Raw genomic sequence first — 23,588 nt, 5'->3', positions numbered from 1 at the left:
GAGATCGACAGGAAGTGCAAAATGGCTAAGCGAGGATGGCTAGAGGACAAATGTAAGGACGTAGAGGAAATTTCACTAGTGGTAAGATGGATACTACCTACAGGTAAATTAAAGAGACCTTTGGAGAAAAGAGAAACACTTATATGAATATCAAAAGCTCAGATGGAAACCCAGTTCTAAGCAAAGAGGGGAAAGCATAAAGGTTGAAGGAGTATACAGAGGATCTATACAAGGGCGATGTACTTGAGGACAATATTATGGAAGTGGAAGAGAATGTAGATGAAGATGAAATGGGAGATGTGATATTGCGTGAAGAATTCAACAGAGCACTGAAAGACCTGTCGAAACAAGGCCCCGCGAGTAGAACTACTGATAGCCCTGAGAGAGCCAGCCCTGACGAAACTCTACCATCTGGTGAGCAACATGTATGATACAGGTAAAATACCCTCAGACTTCAAGAAGAATATAATAATGCCAATCCCAAAAAAAGCAGGTGTTGACAGATGTGAAAATTACCGAACTATCAGTGTAATAAGTCACGGCTGCAAAATACCAACACGAATTCTTTAAAGACGATCGGAAAAACTGGTAGAAGCCGACATCAGGGATGATCAGTTGGAACACGTGAGGCAATACTAATCCTAAGAGTTATCTTACAAGATAGATTAAGGAACGGCAGACCTACGTTTCTAGCATTTGTAGACTTAGAGAAAGCTTTTGACAATGTTGACTGGAATACTCTCTTTCATATTCTGAACGTGGCAGGGGTAAAATACAGGAAACGAAAGGCTATTTACAATTTCTACTGAAACCAAATGGCAGTTATAAGACTGGAGGGGCATGAAAGGGAAGCAGTGGTTGGGAAGGGAGTGAGAAAGGGTTGTTGCCTATCCCCAATGTTATTCAATCTGTGTAGTGAACAAGCAGTAAAGGGAACAAAAGAAAAATTTGGGGTAGGAATTAAAATCTATGGAGAAGAAACAAAATCTTTGAGGTTTGGCGACGACATTGTAGTTCTGTCAGAGACAGCAAAGGACGTGGAAGAGCAGTTGAACGGAATGGACAGTGTCTTGAAAGGTTGATATAAGATGAACATCAACAAAAGCAAAACAACGATAATGGAATGTAGTCGAATAAAATCGGGTGATGCTAAGGGAATCAGATTAGGAAATGAGACACTTAAAGCTGTAAATGAGGTTTGCTATTAGGGGAGCAAAATAACTGATGATGTTCGAAGTAAAGAGGATGTAAAATGTAGACTGGCAATGGCAAGGAAAGCCTTTCTGAAGAAGAGAAATTTGTCAATATCGAGTATAGATTTAAGTGTCAGGAAGTCGTTTCTGAAAGTATTTGTATGGAGTGTACGGGAGTGAAACATGGGCGATAAATAATTTAGACAAGAAGAGAATAGAAGGTTTCGAAATGTGGTGCTGCCGAAGAATGCTGCAGATCAGATGAGTAGATCACATAACTAATGAGGAGGTATTGAATAGAATTGGGGAGAACAGGAGTTTGTGGCGCAACTTGACAAAAAGAAAGGACCTATAGTAGGACATGTTCTGAGGCATTAAGGGATAACAAATTTAGCATTGGAGGGCAGCGTGGAGGGTAAAAATCGTAGAGGGAGACCAAGAGATGAATAGACTAAACAGATTCAGAAGGATGTAGGTTGCAGTGGGCACTGGGACATGAAGAAGCTTGGACAGGATAGGGTAGCATGGAGAGCGGTATCAAACCAGTCTCTGGTCTGAAGACAACAACAACAATATTCCTTCAGATTCCGATATGAAATTAATGTTGCAACTGCTTGTTAACATCAGTCGTCAAGTCCTGTAATCATATGGACGTACTCCGACTGTATTTTTATTACATTGTCGTGCATTTTCATTACGTTGCTACTCTATGGGAAGAATTCAACAATGTCAGATGGTCATGAAATGCATCACATTAGATGAATATGTTAAACAAAATTAGTAAAATTTCGACTGTCCCGATTGATCAATTGATATTGGGTCTGTCAGGAAATCAGCATTGTGTAAATATACCTTCCTGGCAGTAGCTCGACTCTTGGAGGCAATTGCTTCTACGCACTACTGGTACGTGGCAACTGCCGTTATCCATACGTTTGCGCACTCCTTATGGATGCCAAGACGAAGTCGTACATCCGTGAGAGAGTAGCTTCCAGATGAATGAAGATAGGGTATTCAGAGCCCCCTACCAGAAATCAACGTGCATGGTCGCTGGTGCTGCGATTTTGCTTTGGCCGTCTACATTGATTCTTCATCACACTGTCACTGGAATCTCTTCTGCAGCCCATGTGTTCGACGCTCAGCACTGACAAAGTAGGTGGCGACCTTATCAATAAGGACTCGGGATTCCTACCAAGTATTGCTTCCTGTTGTTAGGTTCCATCGACAGAAACAAAAATCTCCACTTATAAGGCAGCACTAACGTAGCTACCAATTTGGTTCAGCTCCCGGCCATAGTGATACTTGGCAGCATCACTGGCTACGCATCCCTTGTGTGGAAAGCCACTCCTCAGTTCCCAGTGAGGAGCTGTGGACACACAACACTCATCCCACTGGGAGTCACTTTCTCGTCCATGTTGGACTTCCATGCATGACTAATAAAGGAGCGTTATAGCGTTGACATTATCAGATACTGGTTATTAGCGGTCACATGAAGATATCGAGTAGCTGTCCCAATAAAATGTTGCTCAACTTACTCCACGTCATCATTACTGACAGATAGAGTTTTTCTGTATCATAAATGTCACAGTTACTATCTGGAACCTCATATGGCATATCTTACCCACTCTCTTCTTCTGACTGGTTTGATGCGGCTATCCACGAAATCGTCTCCTGTGCTAACCTCTTCATCTCAGAGTAACACTTGCAACTAACATCCTCAATTATTTGCTGGATGTATTGCAATCTCTGTCTTCCTCTACAGTTTTTGCCCTCTACAGCTCCCTCTAGTACCATGGAAGTCATTCCCTCATGTCTTAACACATGTCCTATCATACTGTCCCTTCTCCTTATGAAAGTTTTCAACATATTCCTTTCCTCTCCGATTCTGTACAGAACCTCCTCATTCCTTACCTTATCAGTCCATCCAATTCTCAACATTCCTCTGTAGCATCACACCTCAAATGCTTTGATTCTCTTCTTTTCCGGTTTTCCCACAGTCCATGGAAATGAAATGAACGTTTGGCGTCATTGGCCGAGAGGCCCCTTACAGGGCAGGTTCGGCCACCTTGGTGCAGGTCTTATTACATTCGACGCCACATTGGGCGGCCTGCGCCCCGGATGGGAGTGAAATGATGATGAAGACAACACAACACCCAGTCCCTGAGCAGAGAAAATCCCAGACCCAGCCGGAAATCAAACCCGGGCCCATAGGACGGCAATCCGTCGCGCTTACCCCACAGTCCAAGTTTCACTACCATTCAATGCTGAACTCAAGACGTACATTCTCAGAAATTTCTTTCACAAATTAAGGCCGATATTTGATATTAGTAGATATCTCTTGGCCAGGAATGTCCTTTATGCCACTGCTTGTCCGCTTTTTATGTCCTCCTTGCTCTGTCCGTCATTGGTCCTTTTTCTGCCTATGTAGCAGAATACCTTAACTTTATCTACGTCGTGCCCATCAATCCTAATGTTAAGTTTCTAGCTTTGCTCATTTATACTATATCTCATTGCCTTCATCTTTCTTCGATTTTCTCTCAATCTATACTCTGAACTCATTAGATTGTTCATTCCGTTCAGCAGATCATGAAATTCTTCTTCACTTACACTCAGCATAGCAATGTCATCAACGAATCGCATCATTGATATTCTTTCACCTTGAATTTTAATTCCACTCCTTAACCTTTCTTTTATTTCCATCATTGCTTCCTCGCTGTACAGAATGAACAGTTGGGGCGAAAGACTACATCCTTCTCTTGCACTCTTTTTAAAACAAACAATTTGTTTTTGGTCATCCACTCTTATTATTCCCTCTTAGCTGTTGTACATATTGTATATGATCCTTCTCTCCCTATTGTTTCGAACATCTTGCACCATTTTACATTGTCGAACGCTTTTTCCAGGTCGACAAATCCTATGAACGTGTCTTGATTTTTCTTTAGTCTTGCTTCCATTATTAACCGTAACGTCAGAACTGCCTCTCTCGTGCCTTTACCTTTCCTAAAGCCAAACTGATCGTCACCTAGCGCATCCTCAGTTTTCTTTTCCATTCTTTTGTATATTATTCCTGTAAGCAACTTGTATGCAAGAGCTGTAAAGCTAATTCTGCAGAAACTCTCGCACATGTCAGCTCTTGCCGTCTTCGGAATTGTGTGGATGATGCTTTTCCGAAAGTCAGATGGTACGTCGCCAGACTCATACATTCTGCACACCAAGGTGAATAGTAATTTTCTTGCCACTTCCTCCAAAGATTTTAGAAATTCTGATGGAATGTTGTCTATCCCTTGTGCCTTATTTGATCTCCAAAGTTCTATTATATTCTCATTCTAATGCTCGATCCCCTATCTCTTCTATATCGATTCCTGTTTCTTCTTCTATCACATCAGATAAATTTTCTCTCTCGTAGAATCTTTCAATGTATTCTTTCCACCTATCCGCTCTCTCCTCTGCGTTTAACAGTGGAATTCCCGTTGCACTCTTAATGTTATCACACTTGCTTTTAATGTCACCTAAGCTTGTTTTGACTTTCCTGTATGCTAAGTCTGTTCTTGCGACAATCATTTCTTTTTCGATGTCTTCACATTTTTCCTCCTTTCATCGATCAATTGTAGTATTTATTCTGTTATTCGTGGATTCTTTGCAGTTACCTTCTTTGTACCTATGTTTCCTTTCCCAACTTCTGTGATGGCCCTTTTTAGAGATGTCCATTCCTCTTCACTGTCTATTCATCAATTTCTTATTGCTGAATCTATAGCATTAGAAAGCTTCAACCATATCTCGTCTTTCCATAGTACTTCCGTATTCCACTTTTTTGCGTATTGATTCTTCCCGACTAATGTCTTAAACTTCAGCCTACTGTTCATCATTACTATAATTGTGATCTCCTGGATACGCCTTACAATCCAGTATCTGATTTCTGAATCTCTATCTGGCCATGATGTAATCTAACTGAAATGTTCCTGTATCACCCAACCTTTTCCAAGTTCACCACCTTCTCTTGTGACTCTTGAACAGAGTATTCGCTGTTACTAGCTGAAACTTGTTGCAGAACTCAACTAGTCTTACTCCTCTCTCATTCCTTGTCCTGAGCCCATACTCTCCTGTAAACCTTTTCTTCTACTCCTACCAGTCCTACTGCATTCCACTCTCCCATGACTATTAGCTTTTCATATCCCTTTATATACTGTATTGCCCTTTAGCCGAGCGGTCTGAGGCGCTGCAGTCATGGACTGTGCGGCTCGTCCCGGCGGAGGTTCGAGTCCTCCCTCGGGTATGGGTGCGTGTGTTTGTCCTTAGGATAATTTAGGTTACGTAGTGTGTAAGCTTAGGGACTGATGACCGTAGCAGTTAAGTCCCTTAAAATTTCACACACATTTGAACATATTTTGCCCTTTCAATATCCTCATACACTTTTTCTGTCTCTTCATCTTCAGCTTGCGACGTCTGCATGTATACCTGGTGTTGGTTTGCTGTCGATTCTGATAAGAACAATCCTATCACTGAACTGTTCACCAGAAATCCTTGTCTTGTTTCCACTTCACTCCAATGACCGCTACTATATCTAGATTCAGCCTTTACATTTCCCTTTTCAGATTTTATAGGTTCCCTACCACGTTCAAGCTCCAAACATTCCACGCCCCATCTCGCAGAACGTTATTCTTTCGTTGATTATTCAGTCTTTTCCTCACGGTAACCTCCGCCTTGGCAGTCCTGTCCCGGAGATCCGATTGGAAGACTATTCCGGAATGTTTTGCCAATGGAGAGATCATTATTACACTTCTTCAATTACAGGCCACATGACCTGTGGATACACGTTACGTTCCATTGCCTTGTGCATCCTCTTGTCGTTGATCATTGCTGATTATACCGCCTATAGGGGCAGTTTCCGACCCCTAGGACAAGAGAGTGCCCTGAACCTCTGTCCGCTCCTCCGCCCTTTTTGATAGGGCCCTTGGTAGAATGAGGGGTGACTTCTTATGCCGGAAGTCCTCGGCCGCCAATGCTGATTATTAATCAAAATGTAAGCAGCGGCGGGATTTCAAAAAAATGGTTCAAATGCCTATGGGACTTGACTGCTCAGGTCCTCAGTCCCCTAGGACTTAGAACTACTTAAACCTAACTAACCTAAGGTCCATGCCCGAGGCAGGATTCGAACCTGCGACTGTAGCGGTGGCGCGGTTCCAGACTGTAGCGCCTAGAACCACTCGGCCACTTCGGCCGGCTTTGAAATTTCAATCACCAACATTCTCCCCCGAATGTGAAAATGTTCTGTTGGCTCCCACTTACATTGTGGGGAACGACCACCCTGATAAAATAACAGAAATGAGAGCTCCCACAGACAGGTTTAAGTGCCCGCTTTCGGGCGCGCTGTTAGAGAGTAGAACCGTAGAAAAATAGGTTGAACGAGGTTCGATTACCCTCTGCCACACACTTAATTGTGAATTGCAGAGTATTATGTAGACGTAGATGAACCTGGAACCGCAATAAAACCTTGGATAATGTTTGTTGTTTGCTGTACTGTCTTGTATACTTTGTCCTTGATTTCTGAGAACTTATTGGTGTGAAGGTATTGTTTGTACGGCAACGGCCTTGCCGCAGTGGATACGCCGGTTCCCGTCGGCTCACCGAAGTTAAGCACTGTCGGGCGTGGCCGGCACTTGGATGGGTGACCATCCCGGCCGCCATGCGCTGTTGCCATTTTTCGGGGTGCACTCAACCTCGTGATCCTAATTGAGGAGCTAATCGACCGAATAGTAGCGGCTCCAGTCAAAGAAAACCATCGTAACGACCGGGAGAGCGGTGTGCTGACCACACGCCCCTCCTCTCCGCATCCTCAGCTGCGGATGACACGGCGGTCGGATGGTCCCGAGAGAGCACTTGTCGCCTGGTGTCGGAGTGAATTTTTTTATTGTTTGTACAAGCCATAAAATAAATTTTTCATACTTTTTTTGTCTCCTGATAGTACAACGTTTACTAAAATGCCTTTAATTTCATACAGTTACTGATAATGGAAACTATACAAGCACAAGTACATGCAGTGAGACAAGAGCAGCGATCAGAGAAAAAAATGAGGTGGTAATTTGTAAAGTGTTGCAGGAGTGTATGTACCAAGAACGGAGAAAGGAAGACTGACAGAAGAACATGCCAGCAGAGAGCGCTTAATATGTTCAGTGCTTGTGAGAATCAACTGCTTATTGAAAGTAGGGAAGAAATAACAAGATTAATAAAAAACTTCAAATTCTTCTTGTTTTCTGCTGGTAGAACATTCTCATGGTAGACACAGTCTTTTTTTTTTTTTATGGCACGTGAAGTTCTGAACTGCAATACACATCTCCCAGAGGAGTTCGACGCAACTCCCAAAATTCTCTAGCAAACCGACTCACCCGTTGTCGAAACATGCTACATTGCTAAAATAATGTACACGTTTTTCTACGAGCTGTTCGGCTTTGTGGTATCGTCTCGCTCGCCTTGTTGGGTGCGTGTTTGTGAGGAGGCGGCGGCTGTGAGCTCGATTCCAGGTGTAACCAGATTTTGAAACAAACGCGAATCTTCTATGAGCATTTCCGTGAAGCGTAGACTACACAGTGTTCATGAGACTGGTCATCACTAAATTAAGTCAAGTTTCGGTCATTATTCTTTCCGTTTTTCCGTTCAGTTCTAATACTTAAGTAATTTAAGTACAAAATTCATCGAATATATTCTAATTAACATCTGTAATCGTTACTTTTGTGAAAAAGTCCCGCTTCTTATTTCAAATATACAGACAGAATACTAATAAAACTGACAAACTGAAAAGACCGATTTCTGACTGGAAATAGAGGAAAAAAGGGCCGATGTATGTTGTTGTTGTTGTTGTTGTTGTGGTCTTCAGTCCTGTGACTGGTATGATGCAGTTCTATATGCTACTCTATCCTGTGCAAGCTTCTTCATCTCCCAGTACCTGCTGCAACCTACATGCTTCTGAATCTGCTTAGTGTATTCATATCTTGGTCTCCCTCTACGATTTTTACCCTCCACGCTGCCCTCCAATACCAAATAGGTGATCCCTTCATGCCTCAGAACATGTCCTGCCAACCGATCCTTTCTTCTAGTCAAGTTGTGCCGCAAACTCCTCTTCTCCCTAATCCTATTCAATACTTCCTCATTAGTTATGTGATCTACACATCTAAACACGCCCCCTCCGCACCAACCCCCTCCCTTGTGACACTTGGTTCAGGGAGAACCGATTTAAAATGTCCGCACTGCTCTTACTGTTTGCAAATCACTTAAATGTTGTAATCATTACTTCTGCAGTGGCAGAAATTAGAGAACTTCAGGTTTTCTATCTGACCACTGGCATGTATAGTAATAATAATAATAGCATGTAGGCTATTTGAAATTTTAGTAGCCATTACATTGTTAACTTTCAGAAACGACTTCCTGATACTTAAATCTATACTCGTTGTTAACAAATTCCTCTTCCTCAGAAACGCTTTCCTTGCCATTGCCAGTCTACATTTTATATCCTCTCTACTTCGACCATCATCAGTTATTTTGCTCCCCAAATAGCAAAACTCCTTTAGTACGTTAATTTTCCTAATCTAATTCCCTCAGCGTCACCACACTTCATTAGCCTACATTCCATTATCCTCGTTTTGTTTTTGTTGATGTTCATCTTATATCCTTCTTTCAAGACACTGTCCATTCCATTCAACTGCTCTTCCAAATCCTCAGCTGTCCTTCACAGAATTACAATGTCATCAGCGAACCTCAAAGATTTTATTTCTTCTCCATGGATTAATACCTACTCCGAATTTTTCTTTTTTTTTCCTTTACTGCTTGCCTATGTATACGCATCCAGAAATGGCGCTGATGAATGAAGTTCCTCTAAGCACGTGCCGTGTGTTGCTTGTGTTTTGCGGGCTTTTGTGATTGACGCACCCCATTGCAAGCACCAGAATGGTCCGGTATTCATTTTGGGAACAAGCCTAGATGGTGTTGTGTACGACCCAGCAGATGAAAACGATCAAGAGGTTGCACAGCTATACCAAAACAAGCATCCTCACAGACACCAACCACATCACACATCATTTCAGGCGCTTTTCGGGCATTAGTTTGATCGTGGGTCCTTTCAGACGGACGAACGTCTAGGGAGGTGGCGGACTGATGTCAGAATTGGGGGATACAGTTCTACAGGATGCAAGCTCCAGGCAAGTGGCCGGCCAGCATGGTGTCAGCCAAAGTACGATTATGTGTTCCCTGCATTACAGCTGCTACTCTCCGTACCACCTGTTACTATTGGCTGTGGCGGATTTCCCTCTACAGGAATGACTTTTTCGACGATTTTCGCACCTGACCATCAAAGATGACATCATTCCTCTTTTCCTGGCGAAGCACCCTTTACCAGAACTGCCATCATCAAAATGGTTCAAATGGCTCTGAGCACTATGGGACATACCTTCTGAGGTCATCAGTCCCCTAGAACTTGCTGTTGTTGTTGTGGTCTTCAGTCCTGAGACTGGTTTGATGCAGCTCTCCATGCTACTCTATCCTGTGCAAGCTTTTTCATCTCCCAGTACCTACTGCAACCTACATCCTTCTGAATCTGCTTAGTGTATTCATCTCTTGGTCTCCCTCTACGATTTTTACCCTCCACGCTGCCCTCCAATACTAAATTGGTGATCCCTTGATGCCTCAGAACATGTCCTACCAACCGATCCCTTCTTCTGGTCAAGTTGTGCCACAAACTTCTCTTCTCCCCAATCCTATTCAATACTTCCTCATTAGTTATGTGATCTACCCATCTAATCTTCAGCATTCTTCTGTAGCACCACATTTCGAAAGCTTCTATTCTCTTCTTGTCCAAACTATTTATCGTCCATGTTTCACTTCCATACATGGCTACACTCCATACGAATACTTTCAGAAATGACTTCCTGACACTTAAATCAATACTGGATGTTAACAAATTTCTCTTCTTCAGAAACGCTTTCCTTGCCATAGCCAGCCTACATTTTATATCCTCTCTACTTCGACCATCATCAGTTATTTTGCTCCCCAAATAGCAAAACTCCTCTACTACTTTAAGTGTCTCATTTCCTAATCTAATTCCCTCAGCATCACCCGACTTAATTAGACTACATTCCATTATCCTTGTTTTGCTTTTGTTGATGTTCATCTTATATCCTCCTTTCAAGACACTGTCCATTCCATTCAACTGCTCTTCCAAGTCCTTTGCTGTCTCTGACAGAATTACAATGTCATCGGCGAACCTCAAAGTTTTTATTTCTTCTCCATGAATTTTAATACCTACTCCTAATTTTTCTTTTGTTTCCTTTACTGCTTGCTCAGTATACAGATTGAACAACATCGGGGAGAGGCTACAACCCTGTCTTACTCCATTCCCAACCACTGTTTCCCTTTCATGTCCCTCGACTCTTATAACTGCCATCTGGTTTCTGTACAAATTGTAAATAGCCTTTCGCTCCCTGTATTTTACCCCTGCCACCTTTAGAATTTGAAAGAGAGTATTCCAGTCAACATTGTCAAAAGCTTTCTCTAAGTCTACAAATGCTAGAAACGTAGGTTTGCCTTTCCTTAATCTTTCTTCTAAGATAAGTCGTAAGGTCAGTATTGCCTCACGTGTTCCAGTGTTTCTACGGAATCCAAACTGATCTTCCCCGAGGTTGGCTTCTACTAGTTTTTCCATTCGTCTGTAAAGAATTCGTGTTAGTATTTTGCAGCTGTGACTTATTAAGCTGATAGTTCGGTAATTTTCACATCTGTCAACACCTGCTTTCTTTGGGATTGGAATTATTATGTTCTTCTTGAAGTCTGAGGGTATTTCGCCTGTTTCATACATCTTGCACACCAGGTGGTAGAGTTTTGTCAGGAATGGCTCTCCCACGGCTGTCAGTAGTTCCAATGGAATATTGTCTACTCCGGGGGCTTTGTTTCGACTCAGGTCTTTCAGTGCTCTGTCAAACTCTTCACGCAGTATCATATCTCCCATTTCATCTTCATCTACATCCTCTTCCATTTCCATAATATTGTCCTCAAGTACATCGCCCTTGTATAGACCCTCTATATACTCCTTCCATCTTTCTGCTTTCCCTTCTTTGCTTAGAACTGGGTTTCCATCTGAGCTCTTGATATTCATACAAGTCATTCTCTTATCTCCAAAGGTCTCTTTAATTTTCCTGTAGGCGGTATCTATCTTACCCCTAGTGAGATAGGCCTCTACATCCTTACATTTGTCCTCTAGCCATCCCTGCTTAGCCATTTTGCACTTCCTGTCGATCTCATTTTTGAGACGTTTGTATTCCTTTTTGCCTGTTTCACTTACTGCATTTTTATATTTTCTCCTTTCATCAATTAAATTCAGTATTTCTTCTGTTACCCAAGGATTTCTACTAGCCCTCGTCTTTTTACCTACTTGATCCTCTGCTGCCTTCACTACTTCATCCCTCAAAGCTACCCATTCTTCTTCTACTGTATTTATTTCCCCCATTCCTGTCAATTGCTCCCTTATGCTCTCCCTGAATCTCTGTACAACCTCTGGTTCTTTTAGTTTATCCAGGTCCCATCTCCTTAAATTCTCACCTTTTTGCAGTTTCTTCAGTTTTAATCTACAGGTCATAACCAATAGATTGTGGTCAGAGTCCACATCTGCCCCTGGAAATGTCTTACAATTTAAAACCTGGTTCCTAAATCTCTGTCTTACCATTATATAATCTATCTGATACCTTTTAGTATCTCCAGGGTTCTTCCATGTATACAACCTTCTTTCATGATTCTTAAACCAAGTGTTAGTTATGATTATGTTGTGCTCTGTGCAAAATTCTACAAGGCGGCTTCCTCTTTCTTTTCTGTCCCCCAATCCATATTCACCTACTATGTTTCCTTCTCTCCCTTTTCCTACACTCGAGTTCCAGTCACCCATGACTATTAAATTTTCGTCTCCCTTCACAATCTGAATAATTTCTTTTATTTCATCATACATTTCTTCATTTTCTTCGTCATCTGCAGAGCTATTTGGCATATAAACTTGTACTACTGTAGTAGGTGTGGGCTTCGTATCTATCTTGGCCACAATAATGCGTTCACTATGCTGTTTGTAGTAGCTTACCCGCATTCCTATTTTCCTATTCATTATTAAACCTACTCCTGCATTACCCCTATTTGATTTTGTGTTTATAACCCTGTAGTCACCTGACCAGAAGTCTTGTTCCTCCTGCCACCGAACTTCACTAATTCCCACTATATCTAACTTCAACCTATCCATTTCCCTTTTTAAATTTTCTAACCTACCTGCCCGATTAAGGCATCTGACATTCCACGCTCCGATCCGTAGAACGCCAGTTTTCTTTCTCCTGATAACGACATCCTCTTGAGTAGTCCCCGCCCGGAGATCCGAATGGGGGACTATTTTACCTCCGGAATATTTTACCCAAGAGGACGCCATCATCATGTAATCATACAGTAAAGCTGCATGCCCTCGGGAAAAATTACGGCCGTAGTTTCCCCTTGCTTTCAGCCGTTTGCAGTACCAGCACAGCAAGGCCGTTTTGGTTATTGTTACAATGCCAGATCAGTCAATCATCCAGACTGTTGCCCTTGCAACTACTGAAAAGGCTGCTGCCCCTCTTCAGGAACCACACGTTTGTCTGGCCTCTCAACAGATACCCCTCCGTTGTGGTTGCACCTACGGTACGGCTATCTGTATCGCTGAGGCACGCAAGCCTCCCCACCAACGGCAAGGTCCATGGGTCATGGGGGGGGGGGGGGCCCTAGAACTTAGAACTACTTAAACCTAACTAACCTAAGGAGATCACACACATCCATGCCCGTGGCAGGATTCGAACCTGCGACCGTAGCGGTCGCTCGGTTCCAGACTGTAGCGCCTAGAACCGTATGGCTACTCCGGCCGGCTGCCATCATCAATCTGCGTAGTCGTCACCTGCGGCTACAGACAATTTTCAAGGAATGGTTGAGGCTTCCCATCAGTTTCGGTTCAGCATCAATGTGTGCGCGGGGATTCTTGGCGACCACATACTTGGACCGGTTATTATTCCTCAACACCTCGCTGGAGGAACGTACTTCCGCTTCCTGCTGAATACTCCGCCAGGACTGCTTGAGAATGTGCCTTTAGCAATACGACAGGTTATATGCTTTCTGCATAAGGAAGCTACAGTTCCACGTTACAGTTCGCTGACGCCTCAACAAAATCTTCCCGAGTCGCTGGATATGACGTACATGAAGCTGAAGTATGTCCTGCTAGACAACCGGGCTTAAACCCCCTGGATTTTTACCTCTGGGGTCATCTGAAACGCACTGTGTATGATGAACCAGTTATTGAGGTGCAGACCCCTTAACAACGTGTTCACGACGCCATTGACGCTTTTCGGAGAGTGTGTGGAATGTGTGAAAGAGTGAAAGAGTGCGTCACCCGTGATGCGACGTGTGAAGGCGTGCATCGCATCCCACGGAGGGCGCTTTGAACATTCTGTTGTGACGTGCATGCGATGCATCTCTGTACTATGTCCCGGGACGATTTATTGTCGTTGAACGTACATCATGCATTTGCAGATGCATGTTCATAGGAACTATTTTCTTCCATTTCCAGTCAAGAATCCGTCCCTGAAGTTTGTCGGTTTTATTAATGTTCACCCTATATGTTGAACACAAATCCAGTTTTCATTGCAACCAAAAGTTCTTCATTACAGATATTTCATAAAAGATTGTCAATCAAAAGGGTATAGTTGAAAAAAATAGAAATTAATTTTTTGTTCTATATTTTTGTACTTTGTTTGAAAGCTTGATTCTGCCTGGACAGGAACGCTGACCGCAACGCACAACACGTAAGAACCTTAGCACAGGGCCACACAGCTGGTCGGACCAATACCACCTTCATTTGGCAATATAAAAATCCTCAGAAGGATTCAAAGACGATTTTCTCGGGTATATTTGAGAGCCGCCTCGAACTGCTTTGGGAGAGGTTCTGAAATTACAAATATCCGATTGCCATGCGGTCCCCTCGTTAGTCAACTTATGCTCTAAAGTTATTTTCCCTCTGATTCGATTGTCTCCTGGTTCAGTTTTTGAGCAAAGCCCATCAAATATTCAGCATTATTTTGTAACACCACAATCCAAAAGCTTCTATTTTTCTCAACCTAGCGTTGCTCATAGTTTTCAGCTTCTATTTTTTCAACCTTGCGCTGCACATTGTTGTCGTTTCAGACAAATAATTTCAAGAAAGAGTTCCTTACGCCTACATGTATATTCGACGCTAACATAATGATTTCTCGTTTTCCGATAATATTTCCTTGATACTGTCACTCCACACTGAACGCTCATTCCCTCCCACACATCACTATTAAAATTCAGTCTTTCCACAAATTTTGAAAGATTCTAGAGGCGTAAGATATGCAAAAGAACAACTGTTTACTCATCTTCATTATCTCGTTGTTGTTGTCGATAGCTCAAGGTCCTGCCTAGGGGTACTTTCTTGCAGCTAAAATTTCGATTTTGTAGGTTCTTGTTGACTAAATAACTAATGACGGTTTACCTGCATTATTCTCAAATCTTATTCTTTGCCACATCTTTCAGCATCACACCGATTCTACATTTTCCACATTAAAAAAAAAAACTGCATTGTTGATGACAAACTTAGAAAAGGTCTACATCCATCAGAGGCATGCCTAAGACTCCTTACATTTTGCGGTACATACATTATTCCAAAGAGTTTACAAAGCAAAAGAGTTTACAAACTTTCTTTACCAATTAGAATCTTCACTAAAATACATAATTATTTTGTAAATCAACCTAGAAATAAATGTAATAATCACTGTTGGTTTGTGCAATTAATAATATGAATTTTAAGTAAACCACGAATTTTGTAATTTCAATTATTTTTAAAGAAGAGTAATTTTAACTGTTAGTACATATCGATTGTAACACATTAATTTCTTTTTTTATGCATTTCAGCCTGAAACATAATACGTTGTATACAAAATCATATGAATTCTCTTAATTAAACAGCTGAGATAATCTTAAACTACGCGAGAATCGACAGTATACATGATATCGGTTATCTCTATATAAAGAAAGATAATCTCAGAGGAGGGTCATTCATTATAACATCCAGGACATTATGACCACCTAGCAAATAGCCATCACCTCCACCTCTGACACCGGTAACAGCGGCGACGCATCGTGCCATGAGAGCAGTGAGGCCTTCCTAGGTCATTGTAAGGAGTTAACACCACATCTGCACACAGAGGTCACCTAATTCCCACAATTTCCAGGGAGGGAAGCGAAGACCTCTCACTCTACATTGAATCACATACCAGATGTGATCTGGCGAGTTTGGGGAGCCAGCATGTCATTTGGAACTCACAAATTTGTTCCTCGAACCTCTCCATCATGCTGCTGGCCTAGTGACATGACGCATTATCTTGCTGAAAAATGCCGCAGCCGTTGGGAAACACGTTCGTCTTGAAGATATCTACGTCGTCTGCTACCACTGTACGATGTTCCTTGGCTTATGTAATGCCTTGCACGAGGTCCACTGGACCCACGGATGGCCACGTGACTGTTCTCCAGAGTATAATGGAGCCTCTGCCAGTTCTTCTCCCTCCCATATTACAGGTGTGAAGGAGGTGTTCCCCTGGAAGACGACAGCCGTGTACTGCAAGTCTCTAGAGGAACGGAAGGTTCCAAGTGATTGGAAAAGAGCACAGGTTGTTCCAGTATTCAATAAAGGTCGTCGAGCAGATGCGCAAAACTGTACGCCTATATCTCTGACATCGATCTGTCGTAGAATTTTAGAACATGTGTTTTGCTCTCGTATCATGTCATTTCTGGAAACCCAGAATCTACTCTGTAGGAATCAACATGGATTCCGGAAACAGCGATCGTGTGAGACCCAACTCGCCTTATTTGTTCACGAGACCCAGAAAATATTAGATACAGGCTCCCAGGTAGATGCCATTTTCCTTGACTTCCGGAAGGCGTTCGATACAGTTCCGCAGTGTCGCCTGATAAACAAAGTAAGAGCCTACGGAATATCAGACCAGCTGTGTGGCTGGATTGAAGAGTTTTTAGCGAACAGAACACAGCATGTTGTTCTCAATGGAGAGACGTCTACAGGGGAGTGTTATGGGACCATTGCTTTTCACAATATATATAAAAGACCTAGTAGATAGTGTCGGAAGTTCCATGCGGCTTTTCGCGGATGATGCTGTGGTATGCAGAGAAGCTTCGGCATTAGAAAATTGCAGCGAAATGCAGGAACATCTGCAGCGGATAGGCACTTGGTGCACGGATTGGCAACTGACCCTTAACATAGACAAATGTAATGCATTGCGAATACATAGAAAGAAAGATCCTTTATTGTATGATTATATGATGGCTGAACAAACACTGGTAGCAGTTACTTCTATAAAATATCTGGGAGTATGCGTACGGATCGATTTGAAGTGGAATGATCATATAAAATTAATTGTCGGTAAGGCGGGTGCCAGGTTGAGATTCATTGGGAGAGTCCTTAGAAAATGTAGTCCATCAGCAAAGGAGGTGGCTTACAAAGCACTCGTTTGACCTATACTTGAATATCGCTCATCAATGTGGGATCCGTACCAGATCAGGTTAACGCAGGAGATAGAGAAGATCCAAAGAAGAGCGGCGTGTTTCGTCACAGGGTTATTTGGTTAGCGTGATAGCCTTACGGAGATGTTTAGCAAACTCAAGTTGTAGACTTTGCAAGAGGCGCTCAGCATCGCGGTGTAGCTTGCTGTCCAGGTTTCGAGAGGCTGCGTCTCTGGATGAGGCATCTAATATATTGCTTCCCCCTACTTATACCTCCCGAGGAGATCACGAATATAAAATTAGAGAGATTCGAGCGCGCACGGAGGCTTTCCGGCAGTCGTTCGTCCCGCGAACCGTACGCGACTGGAACAGGAAAGGGAGGTAATGACAGCGACACGTAAAGTGCCCTCCGCCACACACCGTCGGGTGGCTTGCGGAGTATAAATGTAGATGTAGATTCACTCTCTGCCACCTTCACGATGAAGAAGATACCGGGATTCATCGGACCGTGCAAAGCTCTGCTGCTGCACCAATGTCCAGTCCCGACGATGAAATGCTCATTTCAGTCGCAGTCGCCAATGTCACGGTGTTAACATTGGCACATGCGAGGGTCGTCGGCTGCGGAGGCCCATCGTTAGGAGTGTTCGGACCACTGTGAGTTGATTGTATTCTGCCCAGCACTTAAGTCCGATGTTAGTTCCTCCAACAGTTCGCCGCCTGCACAGCCCACAACTCCCGACATCTGAAATGAGGTGGGGTCACCCAACCCCATGACGTCTGGACGTGGCTTCAGCTTGGTTGCGCCGCGTGTTGAAGACGCTCGCCACGGCATTGCTAGAACACTCGACAAGTCGTCCAGTTTCCGATATACTCGTGCGCACCCTGTGGGCTGTCACAATCTGCTCTCGGTCATACTTTGTGAGATCGTGCACCATCCCCATTCTACACACTCTAACAACCCTACGATAACAAAGGTCAAAAATTAATTATGATTGTAGTGTTGCTCACGCTGCTAAATATTGCATTTTCGGGCAACAACAAAGTTATTAGAGCACAGTTAATAAAGTCATTTCCTGAAATAATGGATAAACTAGGCACTCATCTTTTCGTGTTTCCCACGCTGGTCTCGCTGTGAACTCATGGCTCAATCGTCGAAAATCAAGGTAGTGATGATTCCAAGCTCGGATGCAAAGAGGTCTAGGTGTTATTCTGCGATATTCAAAAGTTTTATAGATGTATTTCATAAACCATTCTTGAAGATTAGACATTTGCAAGTTAAGACAATGGTGATGTAAAAAAAGTAATCAGCACTCCGAATTTAAGTTATACTTCTTTTTTATTACTTTTGTTGCAACATCACTTCACAATATAAAATATACTTGAAAATATCTTCCTCACTGTTAAAGTTCGCATATCATAAACTGACTACAATTTGCGTCCTTTCAACATGACGACCAAGACTTGACTCTCTAATAACTGCTTACGCGCCCGAAAATCAGAGTTACAAGTACCTCAAAGATCATAGGGTCAAAAGAAGGAATACACATAAGAATAATATCATTGCAATATAAACATATCGATGTATCAAAGTACCTCTACATTAATGAAATCAAATCTGAATGTTGTCACAGAAATATGTTAACTATTTTACAGAAACACAGTAGAATATTGCTGGTATCGAGATGTTGAGGTGAGGTGCCGTAATGGTTACGTAATTCAAGTACCATTACAACACGGAGAGACAGCTCACTGATACTACACTACTGGCCATTAAAAATGCTGCACCACGAAGATGACGTGCTACAGACGCGAAATTAAACTGAAAGGAAGAAGATGCTGTGATATGCAAATGATTAGCTTTTCAGAGCATTCACACAAGTTTGGCGCCGGTGGTGACACCTATAACGTGCTGACATGAGGAAATTTTCCAACCGATTTCTCATACACAAACAGTAGTTGCCTGGTGAAGCGTTGTTGTGATGCCTCGTTTAAGGAGGAGAAATGCGTACCATCACGTTTCCGACTTTGATAGAGGTCGGATTGTAGCCTATCGCGATTGACGTTTATCGTATCGCGACATTGCTGCTCGCGTTGGTTTAGATCCAATGACTGTTAGCAGAATATGGAATCGGTGGATTTAGCAGGGTAATACGGAACGCTAGATGCCAACGGCCTCGTATTACTAGCGGTAGAGATGACAGGAATCTTATCCGCATGGCTGTAACGGATCGTGCAGCCACGTCTCGATCACTGAGTCAACAGATGGGGACGTTCGCAAGACAACAACCATCTGCACGAACAGTTAGACGACGTTTGCAGCAGCAAGGACTATCAGTTCGGAGACTGTGGCGCGGTTACCTTTGACGCTGCACCACAGACAGGAGCGCCTGCGATAGTAACTCGACGACGAACCTGGGTGCACGAATGGCAAAACGTCATTTGTTCAGATAAATCCAGTTTCTGTTTACAGCATCACGATGGTCGCATCCGCTTTCGGCGACATCGCGGTGAACGCACACTGGAAGCGTGTATTCGTCATCGCCCTGGCTAGCACATTCTCCAGATCTCTCACCAATTGAAAACGTCTGGTCAATGGTGGCCGAACAACTGACTCATCACAATACGCCAGTCACTACTCTCGATGAACTGTGGTATCATGTTGAAGCTGCGTGGGCAGCTGTACGTGTACACGCTATCCAAGCTCTGTTTGACTCAATGCCCACGCGTATCAAGACCGTTCTTACGGCCAGAGGTGGTGGTTCTGGGTACTGATTTCTCAGGATGTATGCACCCAAATTGCGTGAAAATGTAATGACATCTCAGTTCTAGTATAACATATTTGTCCAATGAATACCCGTTTATCATCTGCATTTCTTCTTGGTGTAGCAATTTTAATGGCCAGTAGTGTAGATGATATTACAGACAATAATGATAATGCAATTTGTACTAGAGTCTGCACTCACGGTAATTTCTTAGCCGGTTTTGGTGCAGGTCGGAGCGAGAGAGCAGAGTTTTGAAATGGGTTGAGTCGGTTCACGATTGTGCTCAGAAGGAATAATGTCTGTTTACGCAAAGGCAGCTTGAGGCTGAGATTTAACCCGGATTGTCTTCACGCAGTCTGATTCTTCGATACAAATACCGTACCTAAGGGACCTATTTCAACGTTACAAAAAAAAAAAAAAAAAAAAAGGAAATGGATAGTCGAATGTGGGTTTTCGGAATGGTTTTGAAATATGAGGTTGAATACGTTAGTAGCCTCTCGAAAACAACCCAGATCCCGCTGTAATGACCAGACCTGTAACATAGTTAGCACTCACCAAAAGGGCATTGAGTTACTTAAAGAAAAGAATAGAAAGAAAAATATTTCATTATGAGTCATCAATATATTCTAAAAGAATCCATACCACCGAACATGAACAGATATCTAAGGAACATAAAACATACATTTGATATTTCTTTCACACATTGCGTGGTACAACAATGTCTTGTTTTGTCTATCCATTATCTTCTTGCAATTAGATGTCCTTGCTTGCGTGTGAGTATTTCATTACGTCACACGGGTTTTCGAAGCCTTTGTTCAAAGATTTACATTTTTTCGTAGGTACACAAAACATAGTATAACCTGTAGCGATGCTACACTGCACTTATTCACATGTCTGCAATGAAACAGTAAACGGCAATCAAGTCTCTAGAACTATACATAACAGAAGATAGATTTTTATCATTCATATGTTTCATATGTTTCGCATCTGCGCGACTTTGTGTGGACGCACAATACAAAAATATAACATTTTACCAACTACAGCTCGATGGCTGTTCTTCTCTTTTGTGACAAATATTTTATATACCGACCATCCGAAACCCAATAATATTACAATATATCGAATAACATCAGCGAAAGGCTATAATCGTGTCTCTCTCCCATCTTACCTGCAGCTTTCCTTTCATGTTCTTCGGCTCTTGCAACTGCAGTCTGGTTTCTGTATGAGTTGTGAATAATCTTTTGCTCGCTATACTTCACCCCGATACCTTCAGAAAAATACTACTTTTGAACCGTTTATGATATGATGGTAATGTCATTTATATGTTTTAGAAAACGAATAGACCCAAAACTGATTATGGTGTGATTCCACATGGTATCTTACACTAGTCCCCCATCCTGCCCTCCCTGCCCCCCCCCCCCCACACACACACACACCCAGGACACTTTCATCAATAATGTCAATGTTGCCCTCTGACCTCTGTTATGAAAGAAAATTCCAACAAAGCAATGGTCCAACAACGCGAAAGGGATTTCGTTATACCATAACGATTTATTTTGGGAATCAGAAAGAAATACAATAATATTTCTTGAAGTAATCATTTGTGAAGTTTTCTCCGTAGAGGAAGAAGAACTAAACGCAGTTAACCAATCCTGTTCAGAAAAACGAGCCAGTTTTTCATCGTAGGTGACTTTCTCAAAAACTTCTGATCATACAGACTGCAGTGCTTCAGTGCACCGGTGTAAGCACGGTAGCCTTTCCTACATAGTCTCGCTCACTTTATCTAATACTAGCACTGATTCTTATACTAATACATTTAGCGACCAGGTTTTTACGGGATGGATGACTTCCATTTTCATGTGCCTTCCAGCTATGGTTTTTTGGTTTCTCTGTTGCACTTTCCCGTGATTCGAGCGAACCTGTAACCATTTAAACTTTCATTATTTGATTACGTTCAGTATCCCCAGTTAGTCATATTTTCTATGTGTATCACATACTTCAGCAGTATTATAGGGTACGTCACTTGAATGTTTTCTATGCAGTCGCCTTTGCAGACATTTCATTATGATGGTATCATGCCGTGTGTCACGTGTTCTGACTACGACTGCGCCTACAGACCATTAAATTTCGTATCTCCACAAGCTGTCACCACCACATATCTGTATGAGTTGACTGACTCCGTTGGTGAGCCAGTGATATTGTGAGCACAGGATACTACATCTTTTCGTTTTGTAAAGTACATAATGTTACATTTCTGAACATTTCATATAGGTTGCTAATCTGCCCACCACTTAGAAATCTGGTTACCTTCTAAGTGAATATTAGTACAGCTTTCTTCAGAAAGCACATCGTTGCCTATAAATGTATCTGCATCTGAAAAAGTTCTGATATTACATTGTGTGTTAGGTCATTACTGTGCAACATGAGCACCAAAGATCCCTGAGGTTACTTCTATGTCTACTGATTATTCTCCATCCACGATAACATGGTGCACTCTTCCTTCGAAGAAGTCTAAAACTCAGCCAAAAAATTCTCTTCATACTACATGTGATACTATTTCCGATCATAGTCGTGGGTGTCGAACTAAGTCATGAAATATTGCATCTATTTACTTTAGCTGAGGGTAGTCTTATTAACTCAGCACACTATTGTAATTCTCTACCAAAGTGACCATCAATACCAGCTGAATTAGTACGTTCCAGTGAAGTGAAAAAACTCTGGCTGCGTCAGATATGGTCTGCATTTCTGCAAATTATGGTACAGTCAGCTGGGATATCGTACAAGGTAGATTCAGTTGACTGTGGGAAAGAGTTTTCTACGTTCACACAGACTGACCTGTTTCCTTGCGGATATGTCCGAGGTGTCACATATGTGTAATTGTAGAGTGTAGATGAATGTAATGGCTGTGTGTACAGTGGTCGGTTGGTTGGTTGGTTCGTTTGGGGCAGGGGACCAAATAGCGAGATCATCGGTCCCGTCGGATTAGGGAAGGATGGGGAGCGAGGTTGGCTGTGCTCTTTCAAAGGAAACATTCTGGCATTTGCCTGAGTTGGTTTAGGGAAACCTAAATCAGGATGATCGGACATGTGTACAGTGTAGTGTTATATTTGTGTTGTGTGATGATGAACAGAGAAGGGAGAGGGTGAAAACTGGTGCCGCCATATAGCCTACTCAGATAGCGTGAAGGGTTCTGTCAAGGTTAAAATCCCCATCCAAATAATGGATCATCATGAATAATGTCAGACACTCAAACTTCACGAGACATTGTGGAGAGGTTCAGAATTTAATGCAGGACTGTGATCAAGAACTTTACGCCACCACATCTCTTTCCTTTGCTATCCAAATACTGGCATCGAAAATTTCGTCCACTACCAGGATTCTAACCCCCCTTCGTTCTAATCGAATGCCACCACAAAAGCGTGTGTTAGGAAATTCAGCCATGCTATCTTTCAGTTCTATAGTACTAGAGTCTAAAGTGATATTTAGTTTTTTTTTAATATTTCTTTGATTGTCCAGAACCAACATGGAGCTTTCTCATCACCTGAATCACAACAAGAACTCCCGAAGGGCTCCTCTTCCCTTCTCTGATAGGTTTGTAGCTTCAGTTTTGGAGCTATCACCAGCCTTCCACTCTGTTAATGGGCAGCAATCAGACAAATGTATCTCACTAGCTTTCTCCTCTTCCATGTTGTTTCAACTTCATACAAATATTAGAGAACTCCTATACTTTTCTTCGCTACCACGGCACTGCCATTGCGTGAATTACCCGTAGGCAGGAACGAGGGTGCCACTATCGGAGACCAGCCAGATGCCAGTACTGAAGTTACGCGTCCTTCGGTTGAGAAGCAGACCACCGAGACACTGAATGATGTCGTACGTGATTGAGAGCATAAGGCACAGGTCACCATGCCACTGTCTGCGGCGAACTTCCAAATGCTTCTCCCCGATAATTGGTAGAGGCATTATAAGTCTCCTTCCTGCTAGTTACCATGGCCCATTGGAGATAACAGGAAAACATTTGCGTCGCAATGACCTCAGTGTGTGCAGACGACCAGCGAAACTCCATCTG

General features: G+C 42.6%; 1 protein-coding gene and 1 pseudogene across 4 annotated transcripts in view; both read left to right on the top strand.

Moving 5' to 3' along the window:
* Positions 1-23,588, top strand: part of LOC126426407 (tenascin-like) — a 562,410-nt gene that overhangs the window by 245,700 nt on the left and 293,122 nt on the right. The gene's annotated exons all lie outside the window — the stretch shown is intronic.
* LOC126427520 (5S ribosomal RNA) lies at positions 6,770-6,887 on the top strand (annotated as a pseudogene).

The sequence above is a fragment of the Schistocerca serialis genome, chromosome 11 (genome assembly GCF_023864345.2).
Source record: "Schistocerca serialis cubense isolate TAMUIC-IGC-003099 chromosome 11, iqSchSeri2.2, whole genome shotgun sequence".
In the NCBI taxonomy this organism is placed as follows: Eukaryota; Metazoa; Arthropoda; class Insecta; order Orthoptera; family Acrididae; genus Schistocerca; species Schistocerca serialis.
The sequence above is the reverse complement of the archived record's forward strand: the minus strand, read 5'-3'. Positions and strand labels throughout refer to the sequence as shown.